This window comes from Cupressus sempervirens, chromosome 3 (assembly GCF_028749045.1).
Source record: "Cupressus sempervirens isolate cs-2001-9-10 chromosome 3, ASM2874904v1, whole genome shotgun sequence".
Lineage (NCBI taxonomy): Eukaryota > Viridiplantae > Streptophyta > Pinopsida > Cupressales > Cupressaceae > Cupressus > Cupressus sempervirens.
The window spans coordinates 479,061,545-479,076,061 of NC_143120.1; the positions used below are offsets into that span (position 1 = coordinate 479,061,545).

A 14,517-nucleotide genomic window follows, 5' to 3' on the forward strand; every position below is an offset into this window, starting at 1 on the left:
AGGACAAGACCAACTTATCACCTTTTTAAATATCTTTTACCTAGTTCTTGAAGACTCAATGAATTATCAATTATCTTTAGATTAAAATATTACACAAATGTAAAAAATGTTAGATTTTTAAGATAGATATCGACTTTAAACAACATATAAAATGGTACTAGAATTTTATGTAGAATTACCCATCTCAAATGAAAAGAACAAATAAGTTCTACCCAAAAAAAAAAACACATGAACTATCTTTGAAAAGTATAACATAAAATACACTATTTAGATGAAACCATGAATGACAATAATGTACCTAGATTGACATGCACGTCATCATCATCTTTAACATAGAAATCAACATCCCATTTAGTGAGTGTTATAGAGAAGTAGATCTTGGTCTTTGTTGAGAGCTAATGGTAGCGTTCAACATGTTCGAGTCTAAGGAAGTCATTATACTCTGCATCTTCTTCTTCAATTGCACGATCCAAAATGTCACCTAGTGTAGCACTGTGCCCAATCACAAACCTTATCACTATCCCCTTCTCCTCCTCCAACTCTTTTAGCTTTGCCCCTACCATTCTCATTTCCCATTTCCCATTTTATTCATGGGCTTCAAATAAGACATAGTAATATTCAAATTTGAAAACTTACGATTGTTCAAGTGTTTTAATTGAGTATAGTTGTTGACCTTGTGACATCCAAGTGTATCAAATAGAACCACGTTGTTTTCTACTACTAAAAGCAGTGTTGATTCCCACCACAAAAAATGCTTTTTTGGTAGAAGATTTATTTTCTTTCTCCACTCCATTCATCTTCATTCCACTTGCAACTCTTGCTGCTCCTAATTCCATTTACAATGAAGATATTGTTTTGTCTAATGACCTCCATCACTCATGCCCCTTTATATTCTTCAAATGAATCTTAAAACTATCCATTACAATACCACTTATCCCAATAGATTCAGCTAATTTAAACTTCTCATACATTTATATATATCTTAGATGATAACACATCAAAATTCAATCTAGCATTATAAGATGGGTTTTATAAGTTTATGATTTGAAAATAAATTTGTTTTGGAGTTTATCTGAAATAATTATAGATGACAAAAAAATATATATATAAAATCATGTTAGTCATAATATCATTATTAGTGACGATGTTCCAAATGCAAAGAATTATTTGTTTGAGCTTCTAGCAATGATCAAGTGGCTTAATGAATGGCTTGATAAGTCTTGAAAACTTCTCCCATTCTATCCTTGCTTTCGCTAGTTTCAAGTTTCTGGTTACATACACACAATCATGACTTTACATCACAAAGCATTCACATTCTAATAATTTTCATGTTCTTTCATTACATTTTGATCCAAACAACAAATTCTAAACTTTCACTTATTCAAATGACTAATCTGAAAATGGGTCCTATTAAATAATCTAATATAAATTCAAATAATGTATCTAGATTCTAAACAAATCAAAACATAAAATTTGTGATTTATACTTATCTCATCACTTACACATAATAACAATACCCACCTTGTCATGTGGACAGTCTTGGGGGAGAGGTTGCAACATTGTATTTGGGTGACAAACAATCCACATTCGGTATGCAAATAACATACCAATGTAGAAACAAGCAAGGCAGAGGAATACAATGAATTTGGAGGGAGTGGTAGAAAGGTAAACTCCAACTCCTTGCAGCTTCTTTTGATCTTCTAGACACCTAAATCTTTTCCCAAAGACCCCAAGGGATTTAAATCTATCTAAAGACCTACAAACTCCTTATTACATACAAAATAACTCAAATTCCTCAAATTTGACCTTTGGTTCAATTTGATATCCTGGCTTATAATGACACCAAGGATCCAATTGACCACTCTTTCTCTTGCTCCCTCTCTCCCTATTCAATCTAATGAACCAACTAGATCTGCTCTACATTTTAATGTCTCAAGTATTGCCTTGTGGTCTAATTCGCAAACTTTCCAAAGAATCTTATTATGTGGTTTTCCACCATATTTTATCAAGTGGGCATTTGATGCGACAAAAAATTTTGAATAATGAAGAATCTTAGTCTCTATTTTCCAAACCTCAAATAACCACAAGTTAGGGTTCTTCATAGAATATCATCTAAGCCATGTGTTGGTTACAACCATTGCACCAATATGGTACTCTAAACCTTCACCATCTATAACTAAGTGATCCAATTTTTGTTTGGCTTGGACACAATGACACAATAATAATTTGTCCCTTCTTCATTGTCTTTAGGTGCAATAACAACAAAAACATGGCCTACAGTGACAAATGTACAAAATACGGTCATTAATTCAAAAAATACTTAGGTAAAAGTTATAAAGTTACATATTGAAATTACAAAGATATATAAATATATATTACTAGGTTGCACTAGATTAGACAAGTGGTCAAAGTTAATAGATGAATCCATCTTTACCATTTTCAATGCTTGTGGGGACGATAGGTGTCAATTGGGTCCAAAACCCATATATCCCATTTGTCTACCCATTCAGTCGACTCACAATCATCCCAATTTTCCTTTGCACATGATCAACAATAGCATGCCATTTTTTGTGTGTTGATGTTCCATGAACCTACATCAAAGCTTCTAAAAGAGTTCAACTCACTTGATCTTGTTATTGTGCAACAATCCTCATATGGTGCAATGTTAGTATTATCTATCAACCAAAAAAATCTATGAACCATAAACTCACCTTCCTTGCCTGGACACATTGTAGCGTTACACCACTAGACAATGGATTTTGCATCTATCATGATTTCTTCATCTTTGTACTTTAGTTCTCCACGAGCTAAAGCTCTTTTGATGCATGCACCTACACCATTGTTCTCTCCCTTTCCATGACTAGCCTCTATGAAATTCCACATATATTGAATTCTACACAACCTATACATCCTGCTCAACCAATAGAACATCCATGCATTCTTGAATTGAGATGCACAATTGCCTGACCAAATAATGTGTTGACAATATGTTATGCCCCTATTAGCAAAATCTCTATAAAATAGTTGAAAACAACCATGTACAAAATTTGTAGAATGCGATTGATCATCACTAATGTAAAAATGGTACTCCCTCACAATCTTCCTGTCATCCTCTGTACCTGTAGGTGAATGCATGAATGTTATGTGAACAAATATGGAAACCTATTGAGAAGTATAATACTTTTCTTGTACCTAATTTTTTGGTTGTAGCATGTAGTTCTCTGTGAATTCTACAATCAAAACAATGATATCCAGTGCAAACATATCCTTACACAACTTGAATTGCAAATCCATCCATCAAGCTCTATGTGTATGCCTTGCATACTCGTAATAATCTTTTCATAAAAAATCTCCATGAACTCATACACTAGAATCTTTGCAATGACTAAATCACATCTTTTACCCTGTTTTCCATCTTTTAGAGCATATGTCACTATCTTAAATTTTTCGTAATCTACTATTTCATTTTCAATTGCATGTGTACTATCCATATGTTCACAAGTTCATAAAAGTTGCAAAGAACCACAAAATAAGCATGTACCATCCAAGCATGATGTCTTGTAAAATTGTTGGTCATCCCCTATTTCACATAAAATGTTGGATATGAATTCCTTTGAAGACCTTGGTGGCTCTTTCATGTCACAATCTTGCAAAACAAACTTAGAATGCAAAAATACACATATATGCCTAAAAACATCAAAATGGTTAGAAAATTCAATATGTATCCTAAAACAAGTTGTGCATGTGTGATTTATCTTCACATAAAAAGGTTTACCCATCTCAAAAATTCTTTGACTTATTAAAATTTGAGGATACATACCAATAAATTTTGCAAAAAAATGTGTTTGAGTTGAGTCCAAAAAATGTTTTGCATGTGGGTCACAATTTTGGCTACGAATCCTCCTTCTTACAACATATCTTTGATTAGGGGAAACACGTGTTATTTTTCCAAAAATCTTCAATCAATGATTTCAAAGCTTCACTAATTTCTTTAACCTTTCGTGGTAGTCTACTGCTAAATGTCCATAACTCATTTTTTGTTGGATCTTCCAATCTCTCATGCCTTAGCATGGTTCTCCTTAGAGTACCTCTACCAATTTTCAATGTTTTGCTTGCCTTTCCCATGAGTCAAGCTTTCTTCATTCGGGTAATTGTTATTGTTGATGTAATTACTTGTCTTGTGATATTATTATCTTTGGTGCATGATTTAGAACCCACTTTGTCATAAGCACTCTTTAGATATTTTACAATACTTTTTTCATTTGAATCCTCCATTGTTCTTAGCCCAAGAATCTTCATGATAGGCATAAATTTCAAATTCCTCATCATTCAATAAATAATTGGCATTGACTTAAAATATTTAATTCTTCAAAGAATAATCTCCACATATGGTTAACTTTTATTTGACAAGTACACTTGCTAATCTTATTAGGCATTGATTTCAAAATGTTACTATCAATATTAATCAAATATTTTGGTCTTCTAAAATGAATTCTAGAAGGTGATATAATCTCTCATTCCCTCAACATTTTGAACATCAACATAAGGTTAAGTGTTTTGCGTACCTTGAACTGAAGATGATGTGTCTTGGCAATAAGATGCAAAATATGGAATATCACCTACTTGAGATGTTGATGTTGTGCCTTCAACATGACATGATGGTGTGTGTACATTGTCAGATCTACGAATTAGCATCTCTTCAACATGAGAGGATGATATAACTCCAACATTGGAAGATGGTGTAGCTTCACAATTCAATTGTCTTCTTGAGTGTAACGGTCTCATTTGTTCTCTTTGTCTTTCCAATTCTTTCTCTTTGTTTCTTTGTATCTATGGTTCTTGTTCCTCTTCAAAAGTCAATTCTTCATTATTGCTTTGCAATTTTCTTTGTTTACATAGTTGTTTCATTTTATCTCTTTTAATTGCCAAATCTGCCTCCCTCTCTTCCTTTGTTTGAGTTTTTGGTTTCCTCCTTAGCATGATGATGTTTTCTATATGTCAAATTATTCAAACATCTAAATTACTTACAATTTGTAAATTACAAATCATTCAAATACATATAAAAATTATAATTATTTCAATGAATACACAATATATATCAAACAACATGCCAAATTTCTAACCATTTCCAAATAAAAAATCATTCAAACATACAAATTTCAATGAATTCATTATATATTAAACAACATGTCAAATTATAACCAAATTTGTCTCTATATATCAACAAACAATATTTAAAAAAGATTGCACATAGCCTTTCTATAGAAAGAATATTAAAAAAACCTTCAAATAGAATATCCAATGATTGAATTGGGTGTTTGCTAGCTTCAAAAAGTCTTCAAATAGTATTTTCTAACTTCCAACAGCTTGAAACCTATGTTTTCTATTGAAGCAATAGAATGCACAATAGACAAAAAGTAGAATATGGATCAGCAGGGACTCAAACTTGCTTTATGACCATTTTTTGGTGATTTCACATAGTGCATACGCACTATAGAGCATATGCACCATAAAGTGTGTATGCACTATGTGAAAATAAATCTCTCCCTAGCCCATCATCCCCCATCCCCTACTCTCTCTCTCTCTCTCTCTCTCTCTCTCTCTCTCTCTCCTCTCCCATCCCCTACTCTCTCTCTCTCTCTCCTCTTCCATCCCCTACTCTCTCTCTCTCTCTCTCACTCTCCCTCTCCTACTCCCTCTCCCATCGCCTACTCTCTCTCACTCTCTCTCTCCCATACCCTACTCTCTCACTCTCTCCTCTCCCATCCCCTACTCTCTCTCACTCTCTCTTGTCTCCCATCCTCTACTCTCTCTCCTCTCCCATCCCCTACTCTCTCTCACTCTCCCTCTCCCACTGCCTACTCTCTCTCCCATCCCCTACTCTCTCTCTCTCTACTCTCTCTCCTCTCCCATCCCCTACTCTCTCTTGCTCTCTCCCTACTCTCTCTCTCCTCTCCCATCCCCTACTCTCTCTCTCTCTCCCTACCCTCTCTCTCCTCTCCCATCCCCTACTCTCTCTCTTGCTCTCTCCCTACTCTCTCTCTCCTCTCCCATCCCCTACTCTCTCTCTCTCTCCCTCCCTCTCTCCCTCTCCCACTACCTACTTTCTCTCACTCTCTCTCCCATCCCCTACTCTCTCACTCTCTTTCTCTCCTCTCCCATCCCCTACTCTCTAGATCTCTCATACACACTCCCATCCCCCCCCCCTCTCTCTCTCTCCCTCTCCCACTCCCTCTCCCACCACCTACTATCTCTCTCTCTCTCACTCTCTCCCTCTCTACTCTCTATCTCCCATCCCCTACTCTCACTCTCTCTCCCATCCCCAACTCTCTTTCTACCACCCTACTCTCTCTCTCTCTCACTCTCACTCTCTCTCTCATCCCCTACGCTCTCTTTTACACACACTCCCATCCCCCCTCTCTCTCTCCCTCTCCCACTCCCTACTCTCTCTCCCCTCTCTCATCCCCTACTCTCTCTCTTTCACACACACACACCCATCCCCCCCCTCTCTCTCTCTCTCTCTCTCTCTCTCTCTCTCTCTCTCTCTCTCTCCTCTTCCATCCCCTACTCTCTCTCTCACTTGCTCTCCCTCTTCCACTCCCTCTCCTACTACCTACTCTCTCTCTCTCTCTCTCACACACACACACGCGCGCACACACACACGCACACACACACACATTCCCATCCCCCCTCTCTCTCCCTCTCCCACTCCCTCTCCCACCACCTACTCTATCTCTCCCATCCCTTACTCTCTCTCTCTCTCTCTCGGGCTACTCTCTCTTTCACACACACACACACTCCCATCCCCCCTCTCTCTCTCCTCTCTCATGCCCTACTCTCTCTCCCCTCTCCCATCCCCTACTATCTCTCTCTCACTCACACACTCTCATCCTCCTCTCTCTCGCTCTCCCTCTCCCACTCCCTCTCCCACCACCTACTCTCTCTCTCCCATCGCCTACTCTCTCTATGCCACCCCTACTCTCTCACTCTCAGACTCTCCCATTCCGTACTCATTCTCTCTCTCCCATACCGTACTATCTCTCTACCACCCCCTACTCTCTCTTTCCCATCCCCTACTCTCTCTTACACACACTCCCATCCCCCCTCTCTCTCCCTCTCCCACTCCCTCTCCCACCACCTACTCTCTCTCATTCTCTCTCCTATCCCCTACTCTCTCTATCTCTCTTGTCTCCCATCCCCCCCTCTCTCTCCCTCTCCCACTACCTACTCTCTCTCTCTCTCACTCTTTCTCTCCCTCTCTACTCTCTCTCCCCCATCTCCTGCTCTCTCTCTGCTACCCCTATTCTCTCTCACACTTTTCTCATGACCTACTATCTCTCTTACACACACTCCCATCCCCCCCCTCTCTCTCTCTCTCCCCCTCTCCCACTCCCTCTCCCACTGCCTACTCTCTCTCACTCTCAGGCTACTCTCTCTCTCCCCTCTCCCAGCCCCTACTCTCTCTCTCTCTCTCACACTCCCATCCTCCTCTCTCTCTCGATCTCCCCCTCCCACTTTGTCTACCACTACCTACTCTCTCTCTCCCCCATCCCCTACTCTCAATCTATCTCTCCCATCCTGTACTCTCTCTCTTACACTTCCTATCTCTCCCATCCCCTACTCTCTCTCCCCTCTCCCATCCCCTACTTTTTCTCTCTGTCACCCCAACTCTCTCTCACACTCTCTCCCATGCCCTACTCTCTCTCTCACACACACTCTCATCCTCCTCTTTCTCTCTCTCTCTCTCTCTCTCACCCCCTCCCTCTCCCAGTGCCCACTCTCTCTCTTTGTCATCCCCTACTCTAAATCTCTCTCTCCCATCCTGTACTCTCTCTTTGCCACCCCTACTCTGTCTCTCTCTTCCTCTCTCTCCCATCCCATTCTCTCTCTGCCACCCCTACTCTCTCTCTCTCACAATTCCTCTCTCTCCCATCCCGTACTCTCTCTCTGCCACCCCTACTCTCTCTCACTTCCTCTCTCTCCCATCCCCTACTCTCTCTCTCCCCTTCCCCATCTCCTACTTTCTCTCTCTCTCACTCTCGCTCTGCCTCTCTCCTTCCCTCTCTATGCACTATTTATGTCTCAATAGTGCATGTGCACGTGCTATAAAAACTTAAATTTAAAAAGCTTTAAATAGCACATGCGCGCTATAGTGCACATGGACTATTCAAAGCTTTTCATTCTACCAAGCCTAAGGTTTGGTTTTGCCTTGGGGATCCAACCCAAAGGTCCATTGGAGACTCTAAACTTCTGAGATGTGTTTTGTTGCAAACATACAAAAAATGATTGATTTTTCTTGTGTGCTCTCCTTCAAGTTTTCTCATGGTTGAGCATCGATTAAATCAGGTTACATGACATTGTAGGTCTCTGTGTTAGCTATATAACCATATAATTTATTTTTTATTTAAACTATTTCAAGCCTTTCATCTATAATTTCTTTTGAATGTATGTCTATTTTTTGTCAAAAACCAACATGTACTAATTGGGTTGTAGATTTTAGCTCGTTCATTGAATTTTGCAACAACTTAGTTTTTAGAAACTAGACTCCATTCTACACACTTTGAAAAAAAAGTTTTGATTTTAGATTATTTTTCAATCATTTCTAGGGGAAGCACGTAGATATTTCATATTTTTGGGATGTGTCTAATTAAAAAATTCATTTTAAAAATACGCATTATCAAATTACTCGAAAAATTTGGGATAAACTACATAATGTCAGGTAACTTTAGACCAGAGTGATTAAAGAATTTCAAAAAAAAAGTTAAAATTTTAGGGGGGGCACACTTTGTACTGTGTTATATTTTTCTAGAATAAACAATACCACTTTCTGTGGCCCTCTTTTTTGAGGACCTAAAGCTAAACCATTTTGAAAAAAAATAGTAGTTTAGAAACTAGATTCAAAGGACTACTACTTTTGTTTTTGTCATATCTTAAAATTTTGAGCGTAACTATCTTCAAATTCTTGTTGAAGTTCAGAAATTGTTGATTTTAGAAAAAAGGTGTCCACTTATACCCCCTTTTTGGCACCACAACTTGGTGTACTTACCCCATAGTTTGTTTCTATTATATTTGCCAAACTCTTTTTATGCCTATTTCATGGATGTGTTAGTTTCAAGGATATTATTTTATGACTTGGACTAGAGATATATCTATGATGATTACTTAGTTGACTATATTTCATGTGTTATTTAATGATTATGGTTACTGGTACATTAATGATGTTCTAATGATTCATGGTTAATAAATGAGATTTCTTTCATAGAATGTTAGATGATGCTTTAATGATGATTACTTCATATTTGTAGTGATGCATTATTTTATCTAAGTATTTGATGTTTGACTTGTGATTATTATCATACTTACTCATACTCACATGTGTACAATGTGTGTGTGCGTGTGTGTTTGTTTTATCTTTCTATTTGATATTTTTGATGTCATTAAGGGAGGGAGTCATAGTCACCTGCTAGTTATTATCTACACGATGTACCACTCCCTACCATTGCATGTTTAGTTTAGATATATTTATATACATATACATGCTTGTCTTTTATGCAGAATGTAGGTACCAGGCATCGACTTCCCTCAATTGTTAGGATGAGCATGCCCTATCGCAATAACTCAATGGTAACAATGGAGAAACAATGTTCAGGTCCAATCCCAACCATAGCCTAAATACTTGTCCTGTAAGGACTCGTAATTGGTTGTCTACCCTTTTTAAAACCTATGAGTTTTTCTATGCATATGTAATTTGATTTTCTCTTGGGTCGATTTACCTTATGTATTTCATGTGGTTTGACTTTGTGTTTTATTTGGTAGAATGCTTATTTATGATTTGTAGATTAATAATTGATATTTGAATTATTAAATATTATTTGATTTAAAAGGGAAAATATTAAAATAAGGTGATATTTAATTTGTTAGAATTATTAGAATATTTGGATAAATTAGAAGAGTTAACTTAAAGTTCTAATTTAGAAAATTAAATTAAAAAGAATTTAAATATTAAATATTGTCTTAGCAAAAGTATTTAATTAATATTGATTTAATTAGAGTTGTATTTAAAGAATGCACTTTAATTATCTATATAGATTAAAATAATAAATAATTATTCTTTAATGTGTTTAGATTAAATAATAAAGTGGGAAATAAAATAAAAGTATATTTCAAGTTAAAAAGTGAGTGAATATGCATGAAAAGTTAATAAATTAAAATATATTTTAAGACTTTCAGATACATAAACCTTAAAGAGAAGTTAGAGCTCTATATTAGAAGTTTTTGGATCATTATTACACACAGGTTTTGAGGAGTAATTTTTAGATTTATAGAAGAGGAATTACAGGAAGTTTGAAGGGTTTGGATTAGCAAGTGTCTCACCAGATTGTCTAGGTTATTAGCATCAAATCAAAGTAGGATGTAAAACTCATGGTAGTAAATTACTTGAAAGAATTTGTATTCTTCATATCTTTTTGAGTGTTTACAAATTGGTTGTTTTCTTATGGTACCAACTTCAATCTGTCCATACAAAAGCAAATTTTATATCTCAATTGAAAAAATTGGAAGATTTGTTCATTATCAAACCTTGTATGAAATTTCTAGAGAAGGAAATTATAGAACGAATGAATTAAATTGATTAAAATTAAATTGAAAATTACATGAATCTAATCTACCAATTGATTGTATTTCTTTCTTTTAAAATAAATAAATATATTCAAATTATGAAACAATAAAATAAATGTGAGGACTTTTATTTTTATTTTATTTTAAATACATGTCGTCCTTATTTATTTTGAAGCAAGGAAAATATTAATTAAGTTTGATAAGATTGTTGAAGTGTCTCATTGATTCTTTATTTGACTTTTAGTTGCATTGACATAGGGCAGGCCAGACTAGTTGGTTATTTGACTTTTAGTTGCATTAACATGGGGCAGGCAAGACTAGTTGGTTATTGTGAATTTTTTTTTAAGGGATTTTTGTTTTTATCACCTCCTTCATTCTTGCCTAGGAAAGTGGGAGATTCATTTAATTATATTTCTTTATAAATTAATGAATGGTGCTCTTTTATGTTCAAAAAACACTCCACTTCTTACCTTCACATGTGGAGATTTCAGGGAGTTTCATTTTGAGATATTTTCTTTTAACTTAAGTTGTGCATGCTTTAAATTTAGCATATTATTACTATTTATTTCTATTCTATGGAAATAGAGAAGATGGTTTCACCTTGTTATCCACAATTTATGCATTGATTAATGTTGTATTTATTTATTTTGAATTTTTTTAAAATTTAATTTTTATATAATATTTAAATTAATATTTAGATTAATATAACTTAGGTTATTTGAATTAAGAATTTATTTATTCTATTTTTTTAAAGGGAATTGTTTAATTATTTAAAATTAGTTTTTTTTTTCATAAGAGAATTAATTGTTGGTTATTGTTTTATATTCATTTACAACTTATTTTGACTTTAGATTATTTTATATGATATCTTTTTTTTGCAGAAAAAAATATAATGATTAAATAGACTAGGTTATATGTTGATTTATTTATAAATCAATTTATTGCAAGAGTATAAATATTTTAATCAATTTAGATTATAGTTCATATTAATCTATATAGTCATATGAGAGTTTGTGGTTGAGGTTGTTAATATTCATGGATTAATGTTGTTACTGTGTATTCTAAGATAGATATTTATGAAGACAATATTCCTTTTTTTGGAAAACATTTAGGAGGTGATGTTTGATCACATTCGATGACTGAACTAAACTTTAGAAGATAAAAATAATCTAAATCACATGACCAAACTTGGTATTATTTTATGTGTGCTTATTTGATGATTTGTGGTGTCTATCTTGTGATAGTTTTGGAGTTTTAATGTGATGTTTTGTTTTGAGATAGTTTTCTTTTTGGATTATTTAGTTGGCCAAATCAGGATGTGCACTAAAGGCATCTTTGAATTTTCTTTTATGATAATTATATTATGTCATTATGTCTTTTATGAATCAATTGAGATTTATATTTATGAGATAAATGCTATTGAACATTTATGAGAACTTGGGTATTGAGAACTAATGTTATTTTTGGGTTGCATGTTAAGGAACCAAATTCGATCAATATTGCTTTTGTGGTATGAGACATGATTATGGTTTGTGAGTTTTAGGAAGGTAGTCTAGGTGCATGTCTATCAGTGTGGTTTGCAATGGAGGTTGGGGCCCAAAGTGGTTGCCAAGGTAACTCATTATAAGTTGTGTAACAAGTGATAACATCGTACTTAAAATATCCTACCTAGCCCTTTCCTTGAGATAAATTAAAAAGATAAGTTTCTAGATGTTTCCTCATCCATGCCTTGACTACATGTATAGACTAAGGATGTGAGTGAGATGATAACTTAAGAGGTATGACTAGTCTCCTCATCTACATGAGAGGGTATTCTGGTTCCGCATAGAGTCATTAGGCGATCGAGGTCCTGAGAGACTGCCAGGGTAACCATTAAAAAGATAAGTTGTAGATTTTTCCTCATCCATGCCTTGACTACTTGTATAAACTAAGGATGAGAGTAAGATGATACCTTAAGAGGTATGATTAGTATCCTCATCTTCATAAGAGGGTATTTTGGTTTAGCATAGAGTCATTAAGGGATCGGGGTCTTGAGAGACTGCCAGGGTAACTTTAGAGTTGGCTCATGTGATGACACTATATAGTATGTAGCATGAGTCTCCTTAATGATTTTTTTTATTTGCCTCTAGTGGTGTACTTGTTCGATATTACTTTTGATAGTGTATTTGTTGTGAGTTGTTACTCATTGATTGGATGTCATTTATTGTTGGCATTTGACTTTTATTAATGAATGATTAGTTATTTATTGGTGGTATTTTATTGTTGGAGTTAGTGATTGGCGGTTTACTTTTATTTATCTATTGGTTATTGTGCTTGTGACACTTGACATTAATTTGGAGGTGGTTATATCTTTTCTATTCTGATTTTTGTTTTGTACTTGGTATTTGTATATTGATTTGGTATGTGGTGTTGGTATTGGAATGAGTGTCCCTTTGATTTTGATTATCTCTTCTTCTTGAGTAGTTTGTGTTACCCTTGAGATAGTTTTGGCTATCAAGATTCCTTGCCTAGGATTATTTTATGATTTGATTGTCTGTGTGTGGATCATACATTACCTCTCCCACATGGTGGGCATGGGAGCTTGGTTAGGTGACCACACAGCCAAGAGGTGGTGTCTTCTTACCATTTGGGTCCCCCTTACATTGCTAGTTGTTGGATTCTCATTGGTGTAGTTGTATCCTTTATCATTCGTATTCTTATCTTGGAGACTTTTATCCATTTGATGTGCATGTATCTATTTTCACATACCCTGTGACATGTGCAATGGATGTTATTCAATAGATGTGCTTTCATATTATTAATAGTACTTATGCATTTCCTTAGTGATAATGTATATGTTATTTCTTTATGTTTAGGAGACTTTGTACTTGAGACTTAAACTAATTATTATAAATTTTTTAAACGTGACTCAACGTGAAGGAACCCTTAAGGAATGAAAATTGTAATGACAATTGCTTATGTGTACTTGATGTGTATGTATGTATTTCTTCTGCATTATTGTTAATTTGATGTTGTTTAAACTTATTATAGAAAAATAATAGTTCAGTAAACTTTGTAACATATTAGATTTATTTCTTTTGGGTTCCCAAGTGGGGTGTTACAGAATATATTTTTTAATCAAAAAATAAAAAGAAATATCAAGAAGATGCTAGAGAAAGCTTGGTTCTTCCAGCTGCAACATGCCAATCTACACTTAATTTGACTATTCGATATTCTTGCAGGTTTCAAGAATTTTCACCTGCAACCTGCCCCGCCCATACCCACGATCCCCATTCAATAGCTTGTTCTGGGTAGGTGCCTAGAAAGCTATTTATCAAATTCCATGAAGCATGTTCCTTCTATATGATTAGCATGATTGGTAGCTAAATCAAATTTTGAGGCTACTTTGTGTGCAAAGAAATAAGTACTTTAGTTTCAAAGGTACTAAATCACACAATTTCTCTTTGGATTCATTTTCATTTTAGAAATAACCATAAACATTGTGTTTCATTTATGTACTTGTAATTCCCTAGTCTAGATGAACCAACAATGCAATTCATTAGAGTTGCGCTAGTGAACTTCCCCACCACTACAAGAAATGGTGATGAAGACAATGTTGTAATGGCAGTCCTAGTGGACATGTTCGAAAATAACAGTGCCAAAATCAAAGTCATTAGCAACAACGTTACAATAGATGGCAATGAAGTTGCAAAAATTGAGGCATTTAGAGATGAGATGCCTTGATTTGGGGGAAGTAAAGATGTAACAATGGGGGAAATGAGGGGGAAATGGAAAAAATGTAGGAACAAAATGTGGTAGTTAAGAAAATATGGAATGGAAATTGGGGATTTTGAATATACAAGAACAAAAATTGGGGGGTTTGGAAATGCAAAACATGATCTGGAGGAGAGTGCTAGCACT

At 35.2% G+C, this 14,517-nt stretch overlaps 1 pseudogene; it reads right to left on the reverse strand.

Moving 5' to 3' along the window:
- Positions 1-263: 263 nt before the first annotated feature.
- The window catches only part of LOC149567245 (putative beta-1,3-galactosyltransferase 8), a 77,299-nt pseudogene continuing 63,045 nt past the window's right edge, over positions 264-14,517 (reverse strand).